This window comes from Polypterus senegalus, chromosome 2 (genome assembly GCF_016835505.1).
Source record: "Polypterus senegalus isolate Bchr_013 chromosome 2, ASM1683550v1, whole genome shotgun sequence".
Lineage (NCBI taxonomy): Eukaryota > Metazoa > Chordata > Cladistia > Polypteriformes > Polypteridae > Polypterus > Polypterus senegalus.
In genome coordinates, this window is record NC_053155.1 from 247,870,653 (window position 1) to 247,882,264 (window position 11,612).

The following is an 11,612-nucleotide window of genomic DNA, read 5'->3' on the forward strand; positions in this document are numbered from 1 at the left end:
TTCCATCCACCATATTGAATACAAAAAATTAAAAAGTTAATCAGTCATGATCGATGAGAGTTGAGAGATGAGTGTGTCCACTCGACCTCCACATCTTTGTGGTGCATGCTTTAAATGCTCTGAAGCACACATCCTTATAAAGCCCTCTGTGGCTGCCGGGTCAAATTTCATGACTCCATCTGCACGAGTAGAAAAAGACAAGTGATTAGAATTATGAAGGTAATCTGCAGTCATACACCAAGTCCCCATATTTGAAAGCAAAACTTGGTTGCCTATGCATCCACTACCAATACTGGATTATTACAAAACCATGTCTGCAAATGTTAAAGATAGTCACAGCTAGTAGACATTAGGCGGAAATCAAGTTATAAATCAAATTATTACAGGTTGGCAAGGGGTAATGTTCTTGCCTTAGCCAACATGAAACATGGGCTTACCTTGTATTGCTCTATAAACCTTTGTGTTCTCCAAAGGTTTCTTGCCCTTTTTCCCTTTCCCCTTCATATTAAACCTCGCCATCAGGGCATTACTGAAGAGCCTAAAAAAAAAAGACATTTATAAATCAATGTGAGTGATATACATAGGAACAACATCAATGTACTATAAAGGCTTTATGACGTGTGATCAGTGTACCCTAGGTTGGCCCCCTCTTTTCAGAACAGCTGCTGCTGGTCTATAAGACCACAATGTGTTGTGAATTTATAATTTCACTTAATTTTTATCTAGTATGACATACTCAGACATTGTTTTATGCAAACAGAAATGAATGTTATAATGGGAGTAAATGGTGCAAAAAATGTCTGCAGGGTAAAAGATGGAACTTTTTCTTCTACAGTATATTATAGTCCTATTATTAGATCCAAGCTTCAAAATTTCATAAAAAACTGAAATGCAAAAAATTTATCAAGGGGCACAAAAGGGTTAAGCAAGAAAAAAGGCAAATGAAAACATGCTGGTCCACACCCAGAATAAAAAGTTCAAGCAGAGCACCCACCCACCCACAATTCATACTGTATGTAGAAACATACCGGTCAAGGACTTTGTGGACACAATCCTTGGTGTTCTTCCTCCAATACGTGCAATTTGCAGCACCTGTTGGAATAAGTCCATTATAAAGTTGACTGACACTCCTCAGAGGAACCGAACAGTTTTGCACTGTATTGTATTGTGTTATGCAAGACTCCATTATTTTCAGACTTGTAAAACCTACCAGGGTATCAAAAGCTTGCGCATCACAGAGGCGTTGCTCCTCTGCCTCAAAATCCACCATAGTCTCCATCCTCAAAATGTGCACGGCTGAAGAGGCAGGTTCTGCTTTTTTGTACTGATCGCGCAGGTCAAACAGCAGGGTTAAGACCTTTTTCTGAAACACTGAAATACATTTGTTGATTACTATGATTACCTTAGAATAGCAAGGCTAGCTAGCTGGTTCAAAATTATTTTTGTAATCAGTTTCAGTTTTTATCAATACAGTAGATAGTGTTGGAGAAAGAAAAAAGTTCAAACAAATGTTATAATATAACATGATTGAAACTACCCTACAATTGATGGTAGAAAAACAAGCCACTGCTATAACTGAAAAGCAGTTTGTGTAGACCGAGAGAACAGTAGACAAAGAGAGAAAGTTGTAGTATTAAGTCTCTCTCGCTCATCTCACACTGCCAATAGATCAAATACTTACCATCCGTAGGCAATGGGAATGTCCATTTTAGATCTGTCACTGCATCTGCACCACAGAAAGTTTAATTTAGACATTACCAAATGATAAACTTTAACAGATTCGGGCAGGATTAGAAGAGAAATAATCTTAAATAACGTGATTAAAACAATTACAGGTTCATCAGTACGACTAACTGAATTGCAAAGTGTTTTGATGAAATTGCGGCCTTTGGACAACTCACCATGCCTTGGCCGTCATAGGGGGGGCTGGTAAGATCACTGTGCCGGGATCTTTCATCACATCTGTAGGCATCAGTACGTTGTGATCTGTCATGCCTGTCCGTGTGCCTCGAATCACTGTGCCGTGACCTGGACCTGTCCGTGTGCCTCGAACCACCGTGCCGTGACCTGGATCTGTCCGTGTGCCTCGAACCACCGGGCCGTGACCTGGACCTGTCCGTGTGCCTCGAACCACCGTGCTGTGACCTGGACCTGTCCGTGTTCCTCGAACCACAGTGCCGTGATCTGGACCTGTGTCTGTATCCTCTGCTGGACCTACCTCTGGACCTAGTACCATTTAAATTTATTTTAAATCACTTGGACATAATACCATAACACGGAAACAGACTAACACCTACTGGTTGGCGAACAATATGTGCTGGAGACCAACCAGTAGAAGCCAGCCAATACTGTGCCTTATCCTGTTTCTTTACCTAGAGCGATAGCCATCCATGGGACAACCTCCTGCTGCATGTCGAGATCCTGAAAAACCACAAAGAATGTTCTTACACAAAGATGATAAAATAAAAAAGTGACTGTTTAAAGAGAGATGAGATGAATTCTCACTAGGTGTCGACAGATCTCCACACCGAGGTGCTGTGCTTGCAGTTTGAGGGCCTGAAAAAGACAGAATATTCAAAGGTGCAAAATTATTGAAAGGAAACAAAAAGATGACCTTTAGCTGTGATGGACACTTGGGCTGAATCCCATTTTTACCCTTAAGCCCTCTTTTGTCCCTTCCCCTTTATGCTCAATTCAGAAGCAGTGAGAAATTCACCATCTTGAATGGACTTTTAACTTTGTTCAATGGGATGGTTGATGCGAGGGGAGAAGTAAATACTCACAAGGAGTGGACATTTCACTGCCCTGAGAACTGTCCGCACGCTCCACAGACCTGGCTTCATCTTCAGAGGCTGAAACACATGAATCAGTGTGAATTGTGTGTATACACAAGACAGTACCATGCTTCATAAGTTGTCATTATTCCCACATGCATTGAGATTCAAGTTGGTACCTTGAATGGACCACAGCTTTTTTGGTGCAGTGGGGTATTTGGGCAGCTTGACACCTATACAGAGGTAATACAGTGAAAATAAGCATATGCATCTCCAAAAAATGGAATAACCTTATTAAAAAAAAGTTATTAATCTTGAAACAAATTATAAAGTCATTATAGAAAACCATTACCCCTGATGTTCTCTTCATCTGAATCTGTCAATTCTGCAAAAAATGTTGATACACATTTTAGTCAAAAATTTGAGGCCCAATATGTCAGATTACAAATGTCATCTATCTATACATGCAAGAAACATCTGCCTGTGTGCGAGTGTCTGTGTGTGTTTTCCATGCATAATTCTCAAACCATCCATCTGACTGACCTCAAAATTGATACACATCTTGTTACTTGAGAGTGAGAAACATACCATTTCTTACAAAGCCCTCTGGAGTTCCTTTTTTAGTGTGGTTCCTCGTCAATTTAAATGGCACCTCATCATCGTCGTCGTCCTCTGCCTGACTGGTCAGGTTGTAATTGTCACATTCACGATGACTGGCTACAATTCAACATTAAAAAAAATATATATATATCAACAATATTTTGACTTGGATATATATTTAAATTTCTATTCATCAAAAAACTTGCCTGACGAAAATTTTATTTTGATTAAAGGGAACGTCATCCAGTGATCCTGGGGGTTAATTTTGTCCCTTAGAGCCCTTTCAGTTTTTGTGGCACTCATACTATGTGGCCACCTAACTGTTCTGTTGTTCCTGTCGATCCAATTTTCAGGAACTACACCCTCCTCCTCTTGTTCACCCTCCTTCCAAACAGCCCTTGTATACATGATCTGGAAAGGACAGCATATGCATGTTACTTGAAGTTTTTAACATTTTAATATAGTTTATACATTGAGTAGACCAGTGGTTCTCAAACTGTTTAATTTCAAAGACTCTCATGACTCTTAATGTACCCTTACAGTTCCATTGCATTTCATTTGTACAGACCTATAAGCGTCCAATTTAGAACCCAATTAAGGAATCCCGAGGGTCCCTTGAACCCATTTTGAGAACCACTGTAGCAGACAAAGCAAATCATAGGTGTAATGGCACAGAAAAGGACACAAACCTATTCAACAAATCACCAATTGTCATGTTAGAAGACAGAAATTAATATGCGATGATTCTCATTAGGAGTGATAAAGACCACTAGTGTCTAAATTAGAGGGTCGGCCTGGTTAGTGGATAAAGCAAGCGAGGTGAGGTTGAGAGTGTTTGGACATGTGCAGAAGAGGGATGAAGGCTACTTTGGGAGAAGCATGTTGTGGTAAGAGGTGAGAGGAAGGGAGAGAGGTTTATGATTGTGGTGAGAAAGGACAGTCAGGTGGCAATCACAGAGGAAGATGCAGAAAACAAACAGATGGAGACAAGTGATCGGCTGTGATGACCCCCGCTGTGATGTAGCTAAAAGAACAAAAAAATTTCAACCTTTAGTGTTCCACACCATGGCGAAGCGGTATGAGGACAGAACCTCCAGTTCCTTGTGGGAGGCAGGCCACCTTCCGGAACAGATCCCTTTCACACAGTAGTCCATTTTTCATCCTGACCTGACCTTTTCCTATGCACACTATATTCAGAAGTCCAGAGCTACATGGTTGGTGAAATAATGGTGAAGTGTAATGCTGGTGCAGGATTTCACAAGCAAAGGTACCGTCTGCATTTTTCTGTCGAACAAAAGCAAATCTGTCGTCTCTCAAGAGAAAACAACAGTCCCTTTCTTTAACAGAAGCAAACACCTCAGGGTGCATTTTGCTTACGTTCACTTCTGAATGTTCCATTTCTGACAAACGCCTGGTGACTTGTTCCAGGGGACTTCTCCCACTCCTCACATGTTTTTAATTTGTTGCAGGTAGTTTTCGAAGGGAAAACAGGAAATGTCATTCAAGGAACAGTTGAAGTGGCTGGCATCTTCATGGAGATGAACTAGTCCATGTACATTGTATACAGGAAAGGTCTTGCCATACAGGTCAGCACAGCACATGACAAAGTGTTTGATTAGTTCATGGGCATATTGGAGATAGGCCTTGCGAATCCTATCATCTGACTCCAGCATTATTGACATTGCCACTGTCAGGGACAAGAAATGTGTGTATCTTTCAGGGGACAACACAGTTTTCAATACCACAGGTCCTGTGTATAGCAAAAACTGCCTTAGTTCAGTTGCTTTCCACCTATCTATTTCATGTAAAGCCCGTGGCTGCCGGGCAAATTCACTCAGCATCTTCCCTCTCAGTGCAGTTAATTTTTGGGAAATTGCATCCTTTTGCCTCACAGATAAACGACAGATTTTTGGGCCACGTGTCCAGTAAAACAACAGGCGTCTAACTACTCCCAAGCAGACCATATGCATATAATCTAGGACAAATGAGCTAACACAAGGAATTCCTGCAGCAATGAAGGGACTGACATCAATTTGGTGGTTCCTGTACTCCACTCTGGAGAAACTGTCATCTGTTCGAGAAGTGAATTCCTGTTCACTGAAAACTATTCTTCCATCAAAACGAGCACCTCTGATTAAACATCTTTCACAACTCTCATAGGAAGTATGACCCTTAATACATTTTAGATATGCCCTTACTGGCGCATCACAGATCAGAGCATCAATACTGACAGAGTAAGTCTGGCCTTCATAAACTATACCATTGTCTTTGAGATGTTTGTACTCTGTCAAAAAGTCTTCAAGATACTCCTCGATTGGACTTGGCTTCTTCTGTCCACTAAACATAGCTACAATAAATGGACCAAAATGGCCACACTTTGCCAGTATTGGCCAGAATTGGACATTACTACTTTTGAAAAGTGGTATGCCATCAATGTTTACACTGAGGTGCACATCATTACTGTCCATCTGACTTAAATGACGACAGATCCCTTTTTCTAAGCCGTAGTACACGTACTGCCCACCACATTTAGGCTCTGTTGTATTAACTTGTGGTGTAGCAAGGAGTGTCCGGCAATCCAAAGGCAATAGGTGACCTTGCTTCCTTAATATGGGCAATAAACCGTTAAAGCTCTGTGCGTCAATTTGTGCTCCAAGGCCCACTGTCTCAGGTCATCTTCAAAGCTGCTGGTCACCTCAGCTTCATCATTTGGTTCCTTTTCTGAGTCAGCAGACCAATAGTCCACATCAGTGGCAAAGTCAAAACTATCTGATGTCACAGGGACGCTGTCATTGCTGAAACTATGTGGGGTACCAGGCACATTTTCACTGCTGCAACTACTCAGAGTCCCAGGCACACTGTCACTATTATTTTCAGTGCCCTGGTGTTCATCACTGTCAGAATAACGTAGAAGTAGATCGAGTTCTCTTTTCCGTTTTCGCCATCGTCTCATTCTCAGAGCCATCTGTAGATACAGATGTGAGTTTAAGTTTATAGTCTATAGTATGTAGGACTATAGTTGTTAAAAAATTGATTGGCTATTCATTTACAAAACAAAACACTGGCCAATTACCGCAGCCAAGGAAAGATGAATAAGTTCACAATTTCAAAGAAGACACACCTCACAGCACCTGAGGGATAGGGAAAAAATTCAGAATCACGCCAAATGCTTGGCGTGTTGCCTAGGCCAATCAGAGTGGCGTTCAGTTGGGCTATGGGATATGGCCAATAGAGAGGCAATGCTGGTATAAGACCACAAAGCTAAAACAGCTAACACTTACAAATTCATAAATGAACATACAATTAACTCACCTGGCTGAACGTTCACAATTTCACAAATACCTCACAGCACCTGAGGGATAGGGGAAAAATTGGTTAGACACCTTAAAAAAATTTCATTTTAACTATGGCCAATGTTTCGCTAATATAAGTTAACAAAGAGGCAATGCAAAATGGCCCAAAAAGCTAAAACAGCTAACACTTTTTTTTTATCTTTCTTCGCAAACAGATCATTACAAAGTCTCAATTAACAAACATAAGAGTAGAAGACGAAACAAAAAATAAGTAACACACAATAGATAGATAGATAGATAGATAGATAGATAGATACTTTATATCCCAAGGGGAAATTCACATAATCCAGCAGCAGTATACTGATACAAAGAAACAATATTAAATTAAATAGTAATAAAAATGAAAAAAATTAAAATAAAATATCCTAACACAAATAAACAGCTCACACTTACAAATATATGGATAAACATACAATTAACTCAACTGGCAGAACGTTCCTTCCGCTTGTTGCAAGACAAACTGAGCAGAGCCGAGTGAACAAAGAAAACTTGTGATTCGCGCCAAATGCCTTGGGGTGTTGCCTCGGCCAATCAGAGTGGCGTTGGTATATGATGACGCGCTGCCTCGGCCAATCAGAGTGGCGTTTACTGGTTGGGCTATGATGACGTGCTGCCAATCAGAGTGAATCAAAACAGTGAATACAGTAATCTCTCGCTATTTCGCCGCTTCACTCTATCGCAGATTTTAAATGTGAGCATATCTAAATATATATCACGGATTTTTCGCTGGTTCGCGGATTTCTGCGGGCAATGGGTCTTTTAATTTATAGTACATGCTTCCTCAGTTTGTTTGCCCATTTGATTTCATACAAGGGACGCTATTGGCGGATGGGTTAGAAGCTACCCAATCAGAGCATGTACATATTAACTAAAACTCCTCAATGATATAAGATATGCATCCCGCGTGGTGCTTGTGTTTGCTTGTCTCTGCCTCTATCTCACCCTGACATTCTCTGTGCCTGACGGAGGGGGTGTGAGCGAGGGGCTGTTTGCCTATTCGATACGAACGCTCCTCTAATAAATGCCGCTTTATCGCGGTGCTTTTGGCATATTTAAAAGCACAAAAGCATACATATTGATTTTTTGATTGTTTGCTTTTCTTTGCGAGCAAGCTCTCTCTCACTCTGAAATTCTCTGCTCCTGATGCAGGCACTCTTTTGAAGAGAGATATATTTGCATTCTTTTAATTGTGAGAAAGAAGATATCTGTCTTGTCGAGCACACTTTTGACTAAAGGGTGTTATTTCATGTCTAGAGGGCTCTAATAATGTTAACAGCGTGGGAGAGTTTATAAGGGCTTAAAATATATAAAAATAACCATACAAACATATGGTTTCTACTTCGCGGATTTTCATCTATCGCGGGGGGTTCTGGAACGCCCGCGATCGAGGAGGGATTACTTTAAGATTTTCTGCTGTGCTGACCTAATTATCAATGCCATCTCGTATCATCGGCCATTTTAACTATGGCCAATATTTCGCTAATGTAAGCTAACAAAGAGGCAGTGCAAAATGGCCACTAAAGCTAAACAGCTAACACTTTCGCAAACAGATCATAAGTCTGAATTAACAAACATATAGTAGAAGACAAAACAAAAAATAAGTAACACCCTAACACAAATAAACAACTCACACTTACAAATACATGAATAAACATACAATTAACTCACCTGGCCGAGCGTTTCTTCCGCTTGTTGCAAGACAAACTGAGCAGAGCCGATCGAATGAACAAAGTGATTCGTGCCGAATGCCTTGGGGTGTTGCCTCGGCCAATCAGAGTGGCGTTGGGATATGATGACGCGCTGCCTCAGCAAATCAGTGGCATTGACTGGATGAAATCATGCCCACCATAATTTTAACTACAATGCTGATATTTGTCATAAATGTAAAAAAAAAATAATAAAAATAAAAAAAATGTAAAAAAAAAAAAAATTATTACCTTTTTTTTTAATGAAAAAACTTAAATTAATTCATTAAATTTCCTGCACCTGTGTTAGACGTCCCCATGACGTCCAAAAAAGTTACGTCCGATGTTTAACGTCTTATCGACGTCTAAGTGGGGGTCATAGATCGACGTCCAAATAGCAGACATAGTTTGCACGTCGTGTAGACGTCGAGAATTGGTCTTGGACCGACGGACGTAATATAGACATGATCTGCACGTCCATACGACGTCTAATGTTTAGTGGGGATAGTCCGATCACACCCTGCATATATAGGAAGAATTGCAGCAAGCGCATCCCTCTGTCTTGGCCTCTCTAGTGATTTTGTCGTGGCGATTTTGTCGGCGCCCATTTGTCGGTCGCAGTTTTGTCAGGGCGCATATGTCTAATTCGCTTTTGTCGGTGAACCGAACAATCCTAACTCTCCTACTTTAAGTCAGTGGGTAACTGATGTCATATATTATCTGAAATTGGACAAAATCAAATTCTCACTGGATCTGTATAAAACTTTTTCAAAACCTGGCAGGACCTAATCAATATTATCCATCCATCCATTTTCCAACCCGCTGAATCCGAACACAGGGTCACGGGGGTCTGCTGGAGCCAATCCCAGCCAACACAGGGCACAAGGCAGGAACCAATCCCGGGCAGGGTGCCAACTCACCGCAGGACACACACAAACACACCGCAGGACACACACACAAACACATCCACACACCAAGCACACACAAGGGCCAATTTAGAATCACCAATCCACCTAACCTGCATGTCTTTGGACTGTGGGAGGAAACCGGAGTTCCTGGAGGAAACCCACGCAGACATAGGGAGAACATGCAAACTCCACGCAGGGAGGACGCGGGAAGTAAACCCGGGACTCCTAACTGTGAGGCAGCAGCGCTACCACTGCCCCACCGTGCCGCCCCCAGATTCTCTCCCTTCTTTTTAATTCTATTCATTTTTATTCATTTATCTATTCACTCATTTATTTTTACTATTATTAACGTTTTACTCTGCAGGCCTAGCTCTCTTTCTCATGGATGGAGGTTGATTTGGTTAAAACCTTGTTTTGTAAAACTTGACTTTTTGTATGGAATGTTATTTGATTTAAATAAAATGCAAAAAAAAGAGGAAACAAATACTATAACTTGTAAATGCTACCAAAAATATTTCATATATTTTGCTTTACTATAGCTAATTTTCATCACATACAAAATGAGCACTGCAGACTACATCTTTCAGGTACATTCTTAAAACATTTTGGCCGTCTCTTGTATTTATTAGATGTCATTACAATCTAGAGAACAAAAGCCTTGAGGTTCATTTCAACAGGTCTGTGTCACTTATTTGTGGAACAGAAGCTTGTTTCTACAATGTCTAACCTTGGTAATAAGTTATATGACTAAGTTGTACTAATATTCTTTAGTACTTCCAGCACCTTGGAGCCTCATTACACCTACATTGAATGAACAGGGGATTTGCAATTGCCAAGGTCCTTTTACTGACAAATAAACAGAATATTCATTATGCCTTTATCTATTCAAGTGTGGCACTGTGTCAGAAGTCAACATATGGCCATTTTGGTAGTGGATGGCTACTGGGTGATAGCAGGTATGTCACCCATGACACCTGTAACTAACCCCCAGACAATGGATGAAGAATAATACAGTTTAGCACACCAGCAAACCCACAGAATAGTGAAATAAGAGTAGAAAATGCTTTAACACGGTTTTTATAGATCACTGAGTGGCATCAGAGTTTCACCTCAGTTGTATTCTACTTTTGTAGTATGTACAAAGCTGCACACCATTGCTGTTACAGTGGCAGGTGAATGAATGTCTGCCCAGTGAAGAGAAGGAAGAAGGGATGGAGGTTGGAAATGTAAAAATTCCTGTTTTCATTTCTTTGTGCTTGAGTGGTTCCCCATACATTTGATAAACATACCTTGCACAACTCAAAGGAATTTATGATTTTTTCTTATTAATCTTCATTTATGAATTTTAGAAAAATAATCTGTTCTATAACAATAGATGATATAAATGAAATATATACACAAAAAGTTTACAGATTGCCTCCTGGCTGTCCTGGTGGTGTGTGCCCAGTGAAAGGAGAGTAAAAGTATAGCAGGTTTTGATGTGCAAGAACTTACCCAGTTTACTTTTTAAATCCCTCTTTTGCAAATCTGCAAAACTGGATGTAACAATACAACATTTTTGAGTCAGGCTAAGCTGTAAATAATCTTTTTTTCCTTAAAAAAGGATGAAATATTAAGTACAGCTTCCAACCTTTGGAAATCTCATTTTACCCTAAAAATGTATAGAATTATAATGTATATCATTTTTTTGTTCGTATAACTGTTTGTATCAAATACTGAATACATCAAATTTTCTTCAGTACAGCATGATTAATAATTTTCATCGCTGCTTGCAACATTTTTTGGTTTTTGAGTGACAGCGTAAGCATTACATTAAAACCCGTAATTATAATATGATAAATGTGAATTATAATCTCTATTTCTGATGTTAAAAATATAATTTGTCAGGTATTCTGGTATTTCTTTTTTTTTTTTTCTTGAATCATAATTACAATGTATCTCTAGTACCTAAAATTCTTACTATAAATTGTTCTTACTTTAGATATATGGTCTAATGATTGCGTTACTTGTTACTGAACCAACCAAATAAAGTGATTATTGTGGGATAATTAATTCTATTATCACCTTAAATGCAACCTTAAATTGTCATTGGGCCATTATGTTAACCCGCAAGACACAACACAAAACCCCCTTACCACTTACAAAAAGCAAAAACTTAATTTATATACAAATATAAATTAAAATTGCCAAAATGATTTTTGAAAAAATGGCATAGGCACATTAACACAACCTTGGATTTTGTTAGTTTGATTTTCTTATAAATACAGTATATGTTAGAATATTAAAAAATAG

The 11,612-nt window shown here is 39.6% G+C and overlaps 2 long non-coding RNA genes across 3 annotated transcripts; both read right to left on the reverse strand.

The window, feature by feature from the left end:
- Window positions 1-1,066: 1,066 nt before the first annotated feature.
- LOC120524673 lies at window positions 1,067-2,021 on the reverse strand. 2 transcript variants are annotated; one of them, XR_005632819.1, is made up of 4 exons: window positions 1,902-2,021; window positions 1,682-1,726; window positions 1,211-1,371; window positions 1,067-1,092 (listed from the first exon to the last, which is right to left on the reverse strand). It is a non-coding gene; the product is annotated as an uncharacterized LOC120524673 (long non-coding RNA). The 2 variants fall into 2 exon arrangements; XR_005632818.1 differs by having other exon boundaries at window positions 1,682-1,907.
- A 4,201-nt stretch (window positions 2,022-6,222) lies between these two features.
- Window positions 6,223-6,946, reverse strand: LOC120523786. The gene is made up of 3 exons (XR_005632701.1): window positions 6,687-6,946; window positions 6,448-6,505; window positions 6,223-6,339 (listed from the first exon to the last, which is right to left on the reverse strand). It is a non-coding gene; the product is annotated as an uncharacterized LOC120523786 (long non-coding RNA).
- Between the last annotated feature and the right edge of the window lie 4,666 nt (window positions 6,947-11,612).